This window comes from Crocodylus porosus, unplaced genomic scaffold (assembly GCF_001723895.1).
Source record: "Crocodylus porosus isolate Cpor-Errol unplaced genomic scaffold, CroPor_comp1, whole genome shotgun sequence".
NCBI lineage: Eukaryota > Metazoa > Chordata > Crocodylia > Crocodylidae > Crocodylus > Crocodylus porosus.
Genome location: NW_017728925.1, coordinates 12,256,377 through 12,269,143, shown reverse-complemented (window position 1 = coordinate 12,269,143; position 12,767 = coordinate 12,256,377). Strand labels below are relative to the sequence as shown.

Genomic DNA, 12,767 nt, shown 5'->3' with positions numbered 1-12,767 from the left:
TGTGACATGGAGACTGGGCAAGATGGACCTATGGTCTGACATGGTAAATGGCAATTCTTATGTTGTAGTGATTTCATTAAAGCAGGTTTTCAGAAATGGAAGTAGAAGAAACTCCAGGAAAGCCCAGAGTCCTATGTTGGTCCCATAGGCGATGCATGGGGGGGCACATGCCCCCCCCTGAGATTGGTCCTCATTGGCTTGGAGTAGGGGTGCTAAGTGAAGCACCAGCCAGTGCCCCTCCTGAGATTGGTGCTGGCCAGCACTGAGACGTGCCACCGTCACTTCTGGTTTTGCTGCTGGGGGAACCCCCCACCCCGGTCAGCGATCAGCTGCTGGTGTTCCCCCGACTCTGGAGGCACCAGTTGTCCATGGTATGTCCAGTGCTAAGAGCTCTGTGTCCAACTGAGGAGTTCTTCAACACTTCTCTTCTCTCTTGTTACAGTGCCATTTTAATGTACAGCATCGTGACCTGGACACGAGCACAGTGAAGCAAAACCCAGACATGCCTTCCTGCCTAAGACGGTTGTGTAGCGGAAGTACGCACCTGGTGGGTCAAAACTCCTGTGTTGCGTTCCCAGACGCTGTTACACAGCATGACCCATGGTAAGTCAGTTAACCTTCTTCACCTGCTAGAGGTTTGCCACGTGTAGTCTGGGTGACGTGTAGTGCCCTCTCTGTAACGTATCAATGTTTTATCATCCACATCTGTTATTCCAGGTGGTCAGGATCTTTTTCCTGGACAAACGTAATCTTTTCATTGAAATGGTTTCTTTGAACAGCCCAGAATGTTGTGGCTTCTTTTAGTTTTCTGGGGGAAAAAATCAAGGAAGAATTAACTGTAAACGTATTCTTTCTATTTAAAAAACTTCTGCTGGAAATGTTTCAACCTGGTCTATATATTATGGTATGTCCCAAATCCGCTGCCTGGTATTCTGACCAGCGTCACCAGTTCAGGGTTTGGTAAACCTCTCAGCTGAAACTGTTAATTTCTAGTCAAAGACTGAGGCCAGAGCAGCTTGTTGGGTGGCTCTTATAAATTTCTTTGCCTCTCCTGGGACTTAGATGTTGCACAGGGCTTGTACAGCAGAAAGTAGGAGATTCTGACAGGGGCAAGTGTGAATCAGCCCATAGGTGATCAGGACTCGTAGGAAAGATACCATTTTCTATTAGACCAACGAGATTTTTGCGAAAAAAGTTCTTTAATTGCAAGCTTTCAGGCACAAATCAGCCCATAGGTGAGCCTTGCATACCCCCACTGTGGGTACTAAAGCACTGTCCAGCAATGGGCCCAGAGCAGGGTTATAGGGGAATGAGGGATCTCCAAATAGCAGGCGGCAGCACAGGGAACCTCCACTTACCTCAACTCTCTTGTTGACCTTGAAGTGCCTTTGGTGCCCCATTCGATGAGGCATCTGTAATGGCCCTGTGAGTCACCTCTTGATCCCTGGGGACAGAAATAAAGTTTGCCTTTGAATTGCCAAACTCAAGAGTTCAGATACCAGAAAACAAGCCAGACTCAGCCCAGGAGCATTATTTCTAACCACACACAGTCATTCCATCCCTCTGCCCTGCCTCCAGCAGCATCATGTCTTAAGGAAGGCCGGAAAACACCTTTGAGAAGGCTGATGCTGTGCTTGCCAACTGGGAAGTGCTCTGCAGACTTGGCATTGTCCTTTTGGCACAGAGCTTTCTCTGTTTCCTTGGCTTGGGTCTGCAACCATCACCGGCCCAGCAAGCTCTGTATTGCCCATGGTGCAGAGGCAATCCAGTCTGCCCTTCAGTGCTGCATTTCCAGGGGTCACTTTGCCTTCCACCTGCATCCCCTACAAAAGAAATGTCTTTCAGGCTACTGCAATTTGAGCCAGATTTTGCTTCTTGAAGGCAGCTCTGCCTGCTGCTGGACACAGCAGTGATGAGATCCAAAGACCGGAAGGTTATCTTGCAGTGTCAGAAACCAAGGTAGTGCTCTTTGCTCTGCCTCAGCCTTCCTGTGTGACTTTGAGCAAGTTGTTTATTTTCTGTGCTCCATCCCCATCTGCAAAATGGCTTTGATAGCAATGCTTTGACTTGCCGTGGAGGATATATACAGAAGAGATGGTGAAGTGCTTGGACACTATGATGGTGGGAATAAAAGAAGCATATTTAAGGCAGGTGAACAGTCAGGCTGAATGTTACTTGTACTGCAAGGAACGCTGTGTTTTTAAGATGAAATCTGTAAGCAGATGTCTGGTTTGATCTGAATCTGATTGTCCCAGTCAAAACGGAGCCGCACAGTCATTTACACTCAGGTTGCATTGCCGCTTCTTTGCAAGTAGGTGGCCGGCTAGATCATACAACCTGACTAGTTTAATCCCTGGACTGAACCACCATAGCCATACAGACCTGCAACAGGATGTCCTGGGGGATAGTGTTAGTCCACTTTATCCAGCGTACTTCCAAGACTTGAAGCAGGACAGTAGACATGTGCACCTGTGCAATCCTGGGACAGAAGGCTTTCTCCCCAGACAGCTGTGACTTCTGTTATAGCCCGAGATGCTCACTTCTCAGCTTTGCCTTACGTGATTCGGGGCTTCCAAGCAGCCAGCCATCCTGTAACTTGCTGTGTCTGAAACACATGGTGCACATAGATTTCAGACACAGCTCGGAAACGTGCTGGCCTCATGAAAGTGTCTGATGCGAAGTCTTTGTCTTGAATCAATCAACATACAAATCTGGAATAAAAAATGAGACCCTTTTGACAGCACCAGACGGTGCCCATGGGGAATGGGTCTGTGCAAGGAGACAGCCAGAGGGGTTTTTCTTTTTCGGGTATGAAAAACCTATTGAAAGAGTGAATAAAACCCAGCTTGTTTTAGTTTTTTTTGGTTTTTGTTTTTTTACTTGGACAGAGGCCTAAAAACACAGTCTGGCAAGGCCTTGCAGTGAGCAGATGGGAATCCTATATGAGGCTACTGACTCACTACACTAAAAAAAACTTGTTAGTCAACGTTCAGAAGGGCTGCAGCTTCGCAGGAGAGGTTTCCAGTCAGGGAGGGGTGGGGTTGTCCTGCTACCATGTGTCATGAGCAGGTCCCCATTTATCTTGGCCATTAGTATTGAGTTATTGGGGAACTGCAAGAGGTCAGAGGTGGGGGGGGGGGGCACCCGCTGCCAAGCGGTAGGCAGGGAACAAGCTCACTGGTGCCAGCATTTCTAGCCTTTCCAGTCAGTCCCTCCTGAGTCCTCCTTGAGCCCCTTCATTAGGTAAAAGCCTGATTGTCTGTTCAGCTGCAGCCTCACCTTTTCCATTCCCTTGCTGGTCCCCTGTGTGCCCGCAATCTCTCATTGCCCTGGCACCATTTACTTTGGCTCCACTCTTTCAAAGAAGGAAGCTCGAAAGGAGGGCATGCCACCTCTGCAAAGAAGGTGCAGCTGCCTCATAGCCCCCTGCTTTAGATGGGCACAGGTGCTACGCTGTCTGGGCCTGGCTCCATTATCCTGGACCTCGTGTCGTGCCCTTACTACTCTGCGGAGCGCGGTATGGAAAAGCAGCTGGTGATGTGGGAGACCCTCATACTTGCTTCACCCCAGGGGCAGGCTAGTGGGGTCCCCTGGGCAGCCACTGGAGGCAGCAGAAGCAGGGGGAGGCCACAGATGGGATTGCTGTGGCAAGGTCCCCTGGGGCCAGTTGGCGTCAAGGCAGCTTTAAGTCTATTATTGATCTAGGAGCTCACTCCCCCTCCCCTGTCTTGTTTACTGATTTCCCGTCCCTCTCCGACGCACTGCGCTTTTTAATCCATCCAGGTCACGGCACGCTAGAGCTGGGCAAGCCACGGGGTCATCACTAACAATATGCTAATGAGGACAGGGCAATCAATCCCCCCCTTAATCAGGCAATCAATCCACACTGCAGGTGTTTCTGATCTCAGCTGCAAGGGAGCCACGCTGGATTTTAATGTAGACTCTTTCTTTGAACCCAGTTGTCATCTCTGAGCTGGGCTCCAAGGGCTGCCTGGGAATTCAAATCATTACTAAAAAAAAAAAAAAAAAAAAATTGGGGAGAAGCATCTTTTTAATCAAAGCATTGATCTCAGGCCTGCTAATGAATCAAAGACCTTGTTCATAAGGATGGATTAAGGCATACAGCATCTTGGAGCGGCCTAGTCCATGGGGCAACTCTGGGCTTGGGTGTTGTTTTGTTGGCAAAATAGAGACCTGGGGGGCTCAGCCGGGAGATGGAGGGAGATGGTGAATACTTCCCCGAAGGGCAGGTCCTGCAGCAGGTGGTCGATGCAGTCAGACTGGATCTGCATTCCCCTCCAAGGCAATGCGCAGGGCTTGGTCTGGCCTGGAGCAAGACAAGGAATATAACAAGTCTAAGAGGGCCCACTCTGGAAGTGTTGCTGCAAAGTTATGTGGTTCCTGATGTTCACCAGCAAGGGTGGACTTAACATGCAAGCTGGGTTTTTGGTTGTAGCTGTGTTGGTCTAAGGACAGAGGTGGGCAAAGCACATAGCTGATCACCTCTTATTTCCTGGTCTCTTCAGATGCATGGGTCCCACTGTGTTTTGTAGCCCATGACAATGCAAGTAAAGGAGTGGGCACACAGGGATAGGAGATTCAACTGCTCAGTGCTGAAGATGGCCCTAGCCCTGGACTGGGCTGCTCCCAGGTGAAAAATCTGCCTGTATTTGTAGTTGAGCACAGTCGTTGTGGGCTCTCAGCTGTGCAGCGTCCCAGGTCTTTCAGGATCAGGGCACCCCCTGCATTTCTCTCTCCTGTTGCCTTGTCCTGCTCCCTTTCCTGTTATGGGTTTCTTGCCTTCTCTGAAGCTCCACAGTGCATATTCACCCAACTTCCCGTCCTTCCTGCAAACCCATCTTTTCAAGCAATACGTTCTCCTGTGTTCTTGTTAGTAATCCTCCCCCTCTTCCTGCCCCAAACTGCATCTAGTCCATTTGTCCAGTCCTAGGATGTCAGCTCTCCAGAATAATTGAATACCACAAGAAGAGGCTACTGTGTATGCTCAAAGTATCCAGACATCACGTGCAAATTGGAGAGTTTTGAAATACCCAGAAGCCTCCGACCAAACTAAGCAGACATTTAAGCACGCAAAAATGGGAAAAGGGGCAAGAAGACGGTTGTTGTCTACCAGCTCTAACAATGTGACTGTAAGCTAGCTTGCAGTACATAGTCTGCTGTTATGTCACGGGTATTTCATGGACAAGAATGGAATGACTTGGTGACAACACGTCACAATAATCCGTGATCTCATCTCAGAAAGGCTCTTTTGCTATAAGGATGATATTTCCTTTTATCAACCTGCACCCCCGTCCAGAGAAATTGAACCAGCCAAACAATAATGGCAATAAAAAAATCCCTGAAACAACTTGAGCTTAAATATTCAAATCTTTTTATAAAATAGAAAGTAACACCCTCTGCATCCCCCTCCCCTGCAGGATCCCAAAGGCAGAAGTTTCAGAGAGCCCGTGAGTTTCCCTCGGGGGTTTCACTGCTGCTATTAATTTTCTTTGGAAGATGCTCAGACATTGCGCTGATGGAAAGGTGGTCATATTAAAAACTTCTGGCAGACAGAAGGATGTAACATCATTCTTGCAGTCGCGCCAGCCTGGGCTGTGATCTCAGCCTGCACATTGTGGGCGTGGGTAATTTTTGAATGGGAAACTTTCTTGAAAACTCCTGAGGTCCTTCTTCCAGGAACAGTGATATCAGCTTCAGTGTCCTGGACTGATTCCAGATGGATAAATGGTGCTGCCTCCTTGCACATGCCCCCTCCCCTGCACACCTTGCAGTTTGAAACCAGATTCAGTTTGCTTATTCATTTAGTTGCTACAACACTGCCTCGTTTACTGTGCACCACTGAACGGCTGCCAAGTCCTACCTGACAGGTAGGTGAACCAATGGCTTGGTGCCTGGAAAGCCGTGTAGTCGGTGCGGTTTGCAAAGTGCCGTAGGCTCCTTCGGGACGGAAGGTGCCGTGTAGCATGTCAGCTGTTATTACTGTTGTTATATCATGTTGCCCTGCAGCTCTCCACAGGGCAGGATGGGGCTAATAATCTTGGTACTGCTGACAGCTGCTGTCGCTTCAACCTGGATCCAGCAATGAATGATGTGAAGCCTTTGGAAGGAGCACACCAATTCAATGAATAACCCCTAGAAACAGTAAAACTGCTAGGAGTAAATTTGCTGTAGACCAGATGCAAAGCCCCAGACCCTGTCCTGCCCCAGGACGGCTTCAAACCACACATGTCAAAGGGCATCGGTCATCAGACCTGCACAGAGCTGATGAAGGGATGCTTTGCTTGGGTGATGTACTGCTGAGAGCCAAACACAATTCAGAGGCTCCGTCCTGAGTGATCGCTGCTATGGGAGCTTGGCAGAGGCCTCACCACGCTGATGTGGCATCGGCATCCTCAGGAGTGGCGCAGTGACACCATCGTCTGTCCTAGGGGTATGTCCTGACATCTGAACTTCAGCTGAGGTCAAGAGCCAGCACCTCTCAGGAGGGCCGGCAGCCACAGCCTCCTTTCAAATGGGGCTATGTCCTGCAGGAGGCTCTGCTTTGTATCTTAGCCGATGGAGACACGGTGTTGTGTCCCACCAAAAGTCTGCTACTTCTGGAGTCGCAGCAAGGCTTCTTACATCTGAGAGTGGCTTCCTGTTAGTCCTGCTGTTCAGGGATGTTGCCTCCCCCTTTGCTTTAGTTCATGCGTTGGCTCGGCAGGGCTAGGCTGTTTATGGCTTGATAGGACACAGTGCCAGGGAACACTTCCCCTGGATAAATGAGCTATTTTCCCCAGTGACAGGCTCCACCTCAACATGCACATGCCTGAACCTGGCTCCTGCAGCATGGGGACATGCATGCTCTCAAATTCAAAGCCACACCAGCCTCCCAGTCATTCTGTCTGTTGGCTACCAGGTGGAACTGCTTCTTCACCCTAATCCCAGGGATCTCCAGGACCCCAGGGTTCGGAGCAGTTGCTGTTCCCTGCAGGAATATTTTTCCTACGGGACTTGCCCTAGGGCAATATGTGTTCTGTCTTCCCAGAGAGGCAGGGGCTGCATCACCTGGGAGGAGGAGGGAGACATGGCACAGGTCTCACAGGATGTGTTCTGGCAGCCTGAGAGGCAGCATGGTCCAGTGGTTAGGGCCTGGCACTGGGTCTTGAGGCCCCTGAGTTCTGCTCCTGGCTCTGCCACCAATGTGCCATGTGACCTCGAGCCTGTCACCTCTCCTCTCTGAGGCTCTGCTTTCCTTCTCCTGCTTGGTTGATTTATGTGCTAAGCACTCAGGGCTAGAGACGGTCTATTTTGGGGTCTCACAGTGCCCAGCACAATGGACAGTCCAACTGCAGTCCCTGGTACTGCTGTAACACCAGTAGTACTGGTAAGGACGCTGCAGAACGCCTGGCACATGTCTGCAGAGCTCCAGCATGGGGGAAAGGACTCCTTTGCTTGCATTCAGTTGATGGTGTTTCCTTCTCAGAGACGAGGGTTTTTCTGTGTGTTCGCGTGAGACATGTAAAGGCTCCTCCACTGAATTTCCATAGCCGTGGTAGTCCCAGCGCTGCACCAGCTCCAGTCATCTGGGCACAGCCAGAAATGCTTGGAGAGGTCCATGAGGCTGGAGCGGGGTGGGGGGCAGTAGCCATTGAGCCCTGGAGGGAACCGCACAGAGCCAAAGCTCATCTCCTTGCAATGCTGTGGGGCTGCCCAAGCATTAACAGGCACTAGATCACGCGGCTGCCATGCAGCAGCCATAATTCTGTGCTGATAAAGGTCAGGAGGCTGCTAGTGAGAGTCTCTGCTGGATGCTGTAGCTGATGGGAGGTGTTTCCCAGAGGGAACTTAACTGTTACATGGGAAGGGAGTACGGGGAGACTGTTCATCTGCCCTAGAGGCTGTTGGCTTGCCCTTAGGGAAGGATGCAGCAGTCTGGTCCCTGCACCACGGTGAAGCAGAGAGAGCTGGATGGAAGGGCGGAGGGTTGAAGGCAACAGGGATGGGGAGAGAGAGCCTGCTGGAAGAGAGGAGGAGAGGTGGTGGATGTTATGACAGGCTGTCTCCTTAGACCTGAGCCTTATGAAGTGCTGAGCACTAGGGCTGTGCAAAATTTCTTTGGCTGTCTTGTTTCGAGGCTGTTTCAACTCGTTTCGAGCTTGAAGCAGCAAAATTGAAACGAAACAGAGGGCTTCAAAACAGCCTCGAAATGAAACAAGGGCAGCTGAAACGTTTTGAAATGTTTCGCATTCAGAAGCTAAGCTGGACTTGCCTGCAGGAGACAGGAAGTGAGGAGAGGGAGGGGGAAGCGGGGGGAAGGACTGCTCTGATATTGACTGTGACAGTTTGGCTGCTTGAGATGCTGATGGTGCTACTGTGCTGCTTACTAAGTTATTATCTGTTGTCATTTAAAGCGGTGGACTGGTTGAGGCTGTAGGGGAGGAGGAGGCCTCATTGGGGCACACTACTGTGTTGTGTAGAGGCCCCAGCACCAGTGAGGGTGTGCTATAATATACACAGTCATACTTGTCATGAGTTTTGCTTGTCAGCAGCCTGAGGTGCAGTTTCCCAGAACCCCCTGCACCCATCTCCTGGAAAGCTGGCAGGCTTCATGGCTTCAGAAGGGGCTACCATCCCTGCAAGTTTCAGGCGAGAAATGACAAATTTATAGGCAGTTTTGTGCTTCTCCATTATAGCCTATGGGCAAAACGGCATTGAAACAGTTTTGATGAAATGAAATGGAGCAGTGGTTTTGAAATGAAATGAAACTTGAAATGAAACCCTGTCCCATCGAACAGCAAAATGGAAGTTGAAACGAAATGATGCTGTTTTGCACAGCCCTAGTGAGCCCCTACCAAAGACCTGAGACCTCTGTGGAAACAGAGCCAACACTGCAGAGTAATTCCTTACATCAGCAAAAAGTTTGGTAAGCACCTTGGCCCTTCTAGATGTCTGCCATCCTCCTGTATGTGTTGGGGCACAAGATGACGCAAGGGGCCAGGTGCTGGGGATACTTGGTGTAAAAATAGTGACTCAAACCCCTCTACAACACCCATTTACAAGTGGTCACGTCTCTCTCCAGCCCACACAGCCCTGACAGAGCAATGCTCCTGCTTGCCTTTCTTGTTGGTTTATTATTCACCTAGATAGACATGATCAGAAAAAAGATCTTGCTTCTGAGGAAACACCTGGTGCACCCTGCTTTGAAATCCTCATGCAGCTTTTGGAAGCCTCCCTCTGGCCTGGGCAATGGAGAAGGTGAAGTAGCTTCGTAGTGAAAAAAAACCTCCTAGAGCCCATCGGATTACTCGTGGGATTAAAATGATCCACCATCAGATCCTTGGGTGTTCTTTGCTGGTCACCATCACCAACACTAGCACTTTCTGTTCCTCTGGTGAGAGAGACGTGTCTAGAAAGAAGATAATGTACAGTACGTTGATATATATATTTTTTTTTAATGTATGTACGTTGATTTTTTTTAATGCAGATGTTTATGCAAATTAAGCATGGCCATGAGGTTTCTAGTCACTTGACGAAGCACATTTTTTGGATATTCCTGGAATAGAGATAATAACCCAGGGTGCCCAGAGGGCTAAGGTCTGGCCGACACTACAAGTCTTTGCTAACTTTAGCTGAATTGCATAAGGCTGGGACAAGATCACAGTCTGTCATCCATGTAGCTGTGGTAGCAAAGCCCCCAGCCTAGCTGGTGTCCTTTCAGCAGGTGCTGCAACTAGACCAGCAGAAAGCCCCCTTTTGCAGTATACACCATGTCTCCACTCACAATCTCCGCGGACTTAGTCCTGCAGGCCTCTCTGCATCAGCAGGGGCTTCGTGATGCAAGCAAGCTCTGAGCATGTCTCCCAACAGATACTGGACCATCACAGCACTTTGCAATTGTCTCACACCTTTCGTGAAGCCATGTCTGAGTACTTCATGGCTGACGCTGTGCTCACAGGAGGCATCTGTGTAGCTCAAGGGATTGGGCCTGGGAGTGGATGTCTGAGCCACCATACTCTGTTCCCAGACCTGCGACCGATTTGCTCAGGGCTTAGGCTGATCGTGAAGGCCCTGAATCAGCAAAGCACTTGAGCTCATGCGTAAATTTGTGCCTATTCAACCAAGCAGGTGGGCCTCAATTCAGGGGATCTTTCCTATTCGGAGCAGCCCAGGAGCACAGGCTCAGTTTTTAGCGTGCATTCAAGTACTGTTAAAGCTGGTGTAACTTGGGCAAGTGCTTACAGTCAGGAACGCGTGTGTTTGTCCTGCAGAACAGAGATTGTTGCCTGGACCCAGGCTGAAGGGTCTAATTTTCATAGGGCCTGAGCACCACCTGTCCTCCTTCCCTACCCTTCTCCTCTTTTCCAAAGGGATCCATTTCCCCATCCCTGTTGCCTTCACCCCTCCGCACTTCCATCCAGCTCTCTCTGCTTCACCGCGGTGCAGGGACCAGACTGCTGCATCCTTCCCTAAGGGCAAGCCAGCAGCCCCTAGGGCAGACGAGCGCTCTCCCAGTACTCCCTTCCCATGTCGCACCTAAATTCCTTCTGGGAAATGCCTCCCGTCAGCATCCAGTGGAGACTCTCACTGCAGAGGAAATTTTCATAAGGCCTGAGCACCATTACTGCTGACCTCAGCAAAGCAGCTGTGGATCCTCAGCTGCTGTGAAAACCATTCATCTTTGTGCTCCCCTTGGGCCTAAACTGAAGGAGCTACCCGTCTTGGAGAGAAGCAGTGCAAGGGTTTATTGAGATCACAAACTAGCTTATGATGCCACTTGTTTGTTTCTAGCCTTTACAAAGGGGGCGTGGGGGGGGGACCCCAACACTACCCAACCTTGACTGCCGTCACAACTCTTCTCAGAGCGACGTGAACAAGTTAATCATAGATCATATCCAGAGCAGCCTTATCACTCAATCTCAGCCTTTGTTTAGCTCGTCCTCAGAGAATCGGAACGAGGATCAAAATGCTCTTAAAAATGACCAGCATCTTTAAAGTGACAGTGCTTGGGAGTAGAAGTAACAAGCCAATCTCTGAGGGAAAAAAAGTGTTTTTTATACTTAAAAAGCAGTGGGGAGGGGCAGGGATGCTGGGCTGGGGTGGTCCGGACTGCTGCAAACAACATGATAGAGGAGTTGTTCTCTTGAATAATGCAGCTGATGGCAAGGAGATGGAAATGGTGCTCATTCCCCATTAGGAAGTCATCAGTATCGCGGGTGTTCAGGCATCTATTCCTGCCAGCACCCAACCTGCATCCTTTCAGCTCCAGGATCTCAGACTTGCTGATAGGCCACTTGCCATTAACATCAGCATGGTTGGGGGGAGGGAGGGGGAATGCTTGAATTAGTCCAGATTTAATATGCACTCCGGTATCGGGGCTATGCCCGGCAGTCTTCCTGTTGCACGTCTTCTGACAAGTCAATTATTCCTACCTTTCCTTTTTATCCCTGTCAGTAGCAATACTATTTTTAATTAAAACCTGCACCCTGATGCAGCTAATTCAATGTGATCTGTCTGCCATCATATCATTAGCAATTTTCATAGTAAAGACTGGCGGTCAATCCCGGTGTTTCCTGCTACATATCCAATGCAAGGGGCACTGACGCTCTCTGCGACGGTGATGTAACGGCTCTTCCTCACCTTCGGGACAGGAGAGCAGCTATTCATATGCCCTTTCTGCAGGGTTTACGTATTGGTCATTAGCCAAGGATCCTGTTTTCCTTGAGTTGGGATGCTTTTTGACTTTTGCTGAGACTTTTCTGGGATGTTTAGTGGCTGGCAGGTGTGTGGCCATCGTGCAGCATGGTTAGGTGTAGAGCAGCCATCAAAGCTGCTGCGTTCTGTCTGTGGCTGGCATCCGATCCTGGTACCGAGCTAAGTCAGGAGAAATAACTGTGTGACTATACAGGATCCTAAAACCTGAACACCTGGTACTAGCCTGGGCTAAAAGCTTTGGATCAGAGGGTGCAAGTGGCACTGGTTTGTTCCTTAATCACTTTCTCTAAACAGTCCACTGACTTCAGAGCATCTTTGGGATTTGGAACCAGAGATGTGCTTGCTTGATTACTAATCATTACATTTGGCCCAAAGCATTTCTTTTTCCATGTGCCTGATCTCCAGGAGGCTGTACCACCAACTCAGAAAGCCCTTCCTTTAAGACCTGTGGCTGGAGTTACTCTCAAGTTGCCAGGTTGGCATCGTCTGATGCTAACTGCCGCAGCCGCAAGGAACATCTCAGCATGGCATCCAGTGGCGTGATGCAGTCAAACCTCACCAGGCACAAATGTGGGACTGTAAAAGGGGCATGGTATCCCAAATACCAAGATGTAACTCTGCAATCCCTTTGTATATGGAGAGGCGCATGGGTCAGAGCAGGGTTGGGACATTTATAGTGGGACTCCATTTCTGATGACCACAATGGCAGTGCTCGCTCATTGAGCCCTGTGGCTCCAGAGGTGACTGAGGGGATTTTTCCTTACAGATCTGTGAGGGTTTTGGCTGTCAGGAAAGCAACATATGGGGGGTGTTTTAGGGGAATGTTTCTGATGTTTTGCAAGGCATCTAAAATTGTTCCCTTTCTAGGGGCCGCTCAGCTGCAAGTAAAGGCCATCACGCTGCAACATGTGCAGTTAGAGCCCAAAATGGGACAGCTTGCCTTGATTTTTTTTTTTTTTTAAATGCCTAGCATGACTTGCTCAGGTATCCAGGTTGTAGCTACATTGGTCTAGATTTCATAGATTTCATAGACATCAGGGCTGGAAGGGACC

At 49.6% G+C, this 12,767-nt stretch overlaps 1 long non-coding RNA gene across 1 annotated transcript in view; it reads left to right on the top strand.

The window, feature by feature from the left end:
- Positions 1–1,142: 1,142 nt before the first annotated feature.
- LOC109314161 overlaps positions 1,143–12,767 on the top strand; it is a 12,594-nt gene continuing 969 nt past the window's right edge. The window contains exons 1-2 of the long non-coding RNA XR_002102231.1: positions 1,143–1,194; positions 2,095–2,097. This is a non-coding gene — a long non-coding RNA (uncharacterized LOC109314161). The remainder of the gene's footprint in view (positions 1,195–2,094; positions 2,098–12,767) is intronic.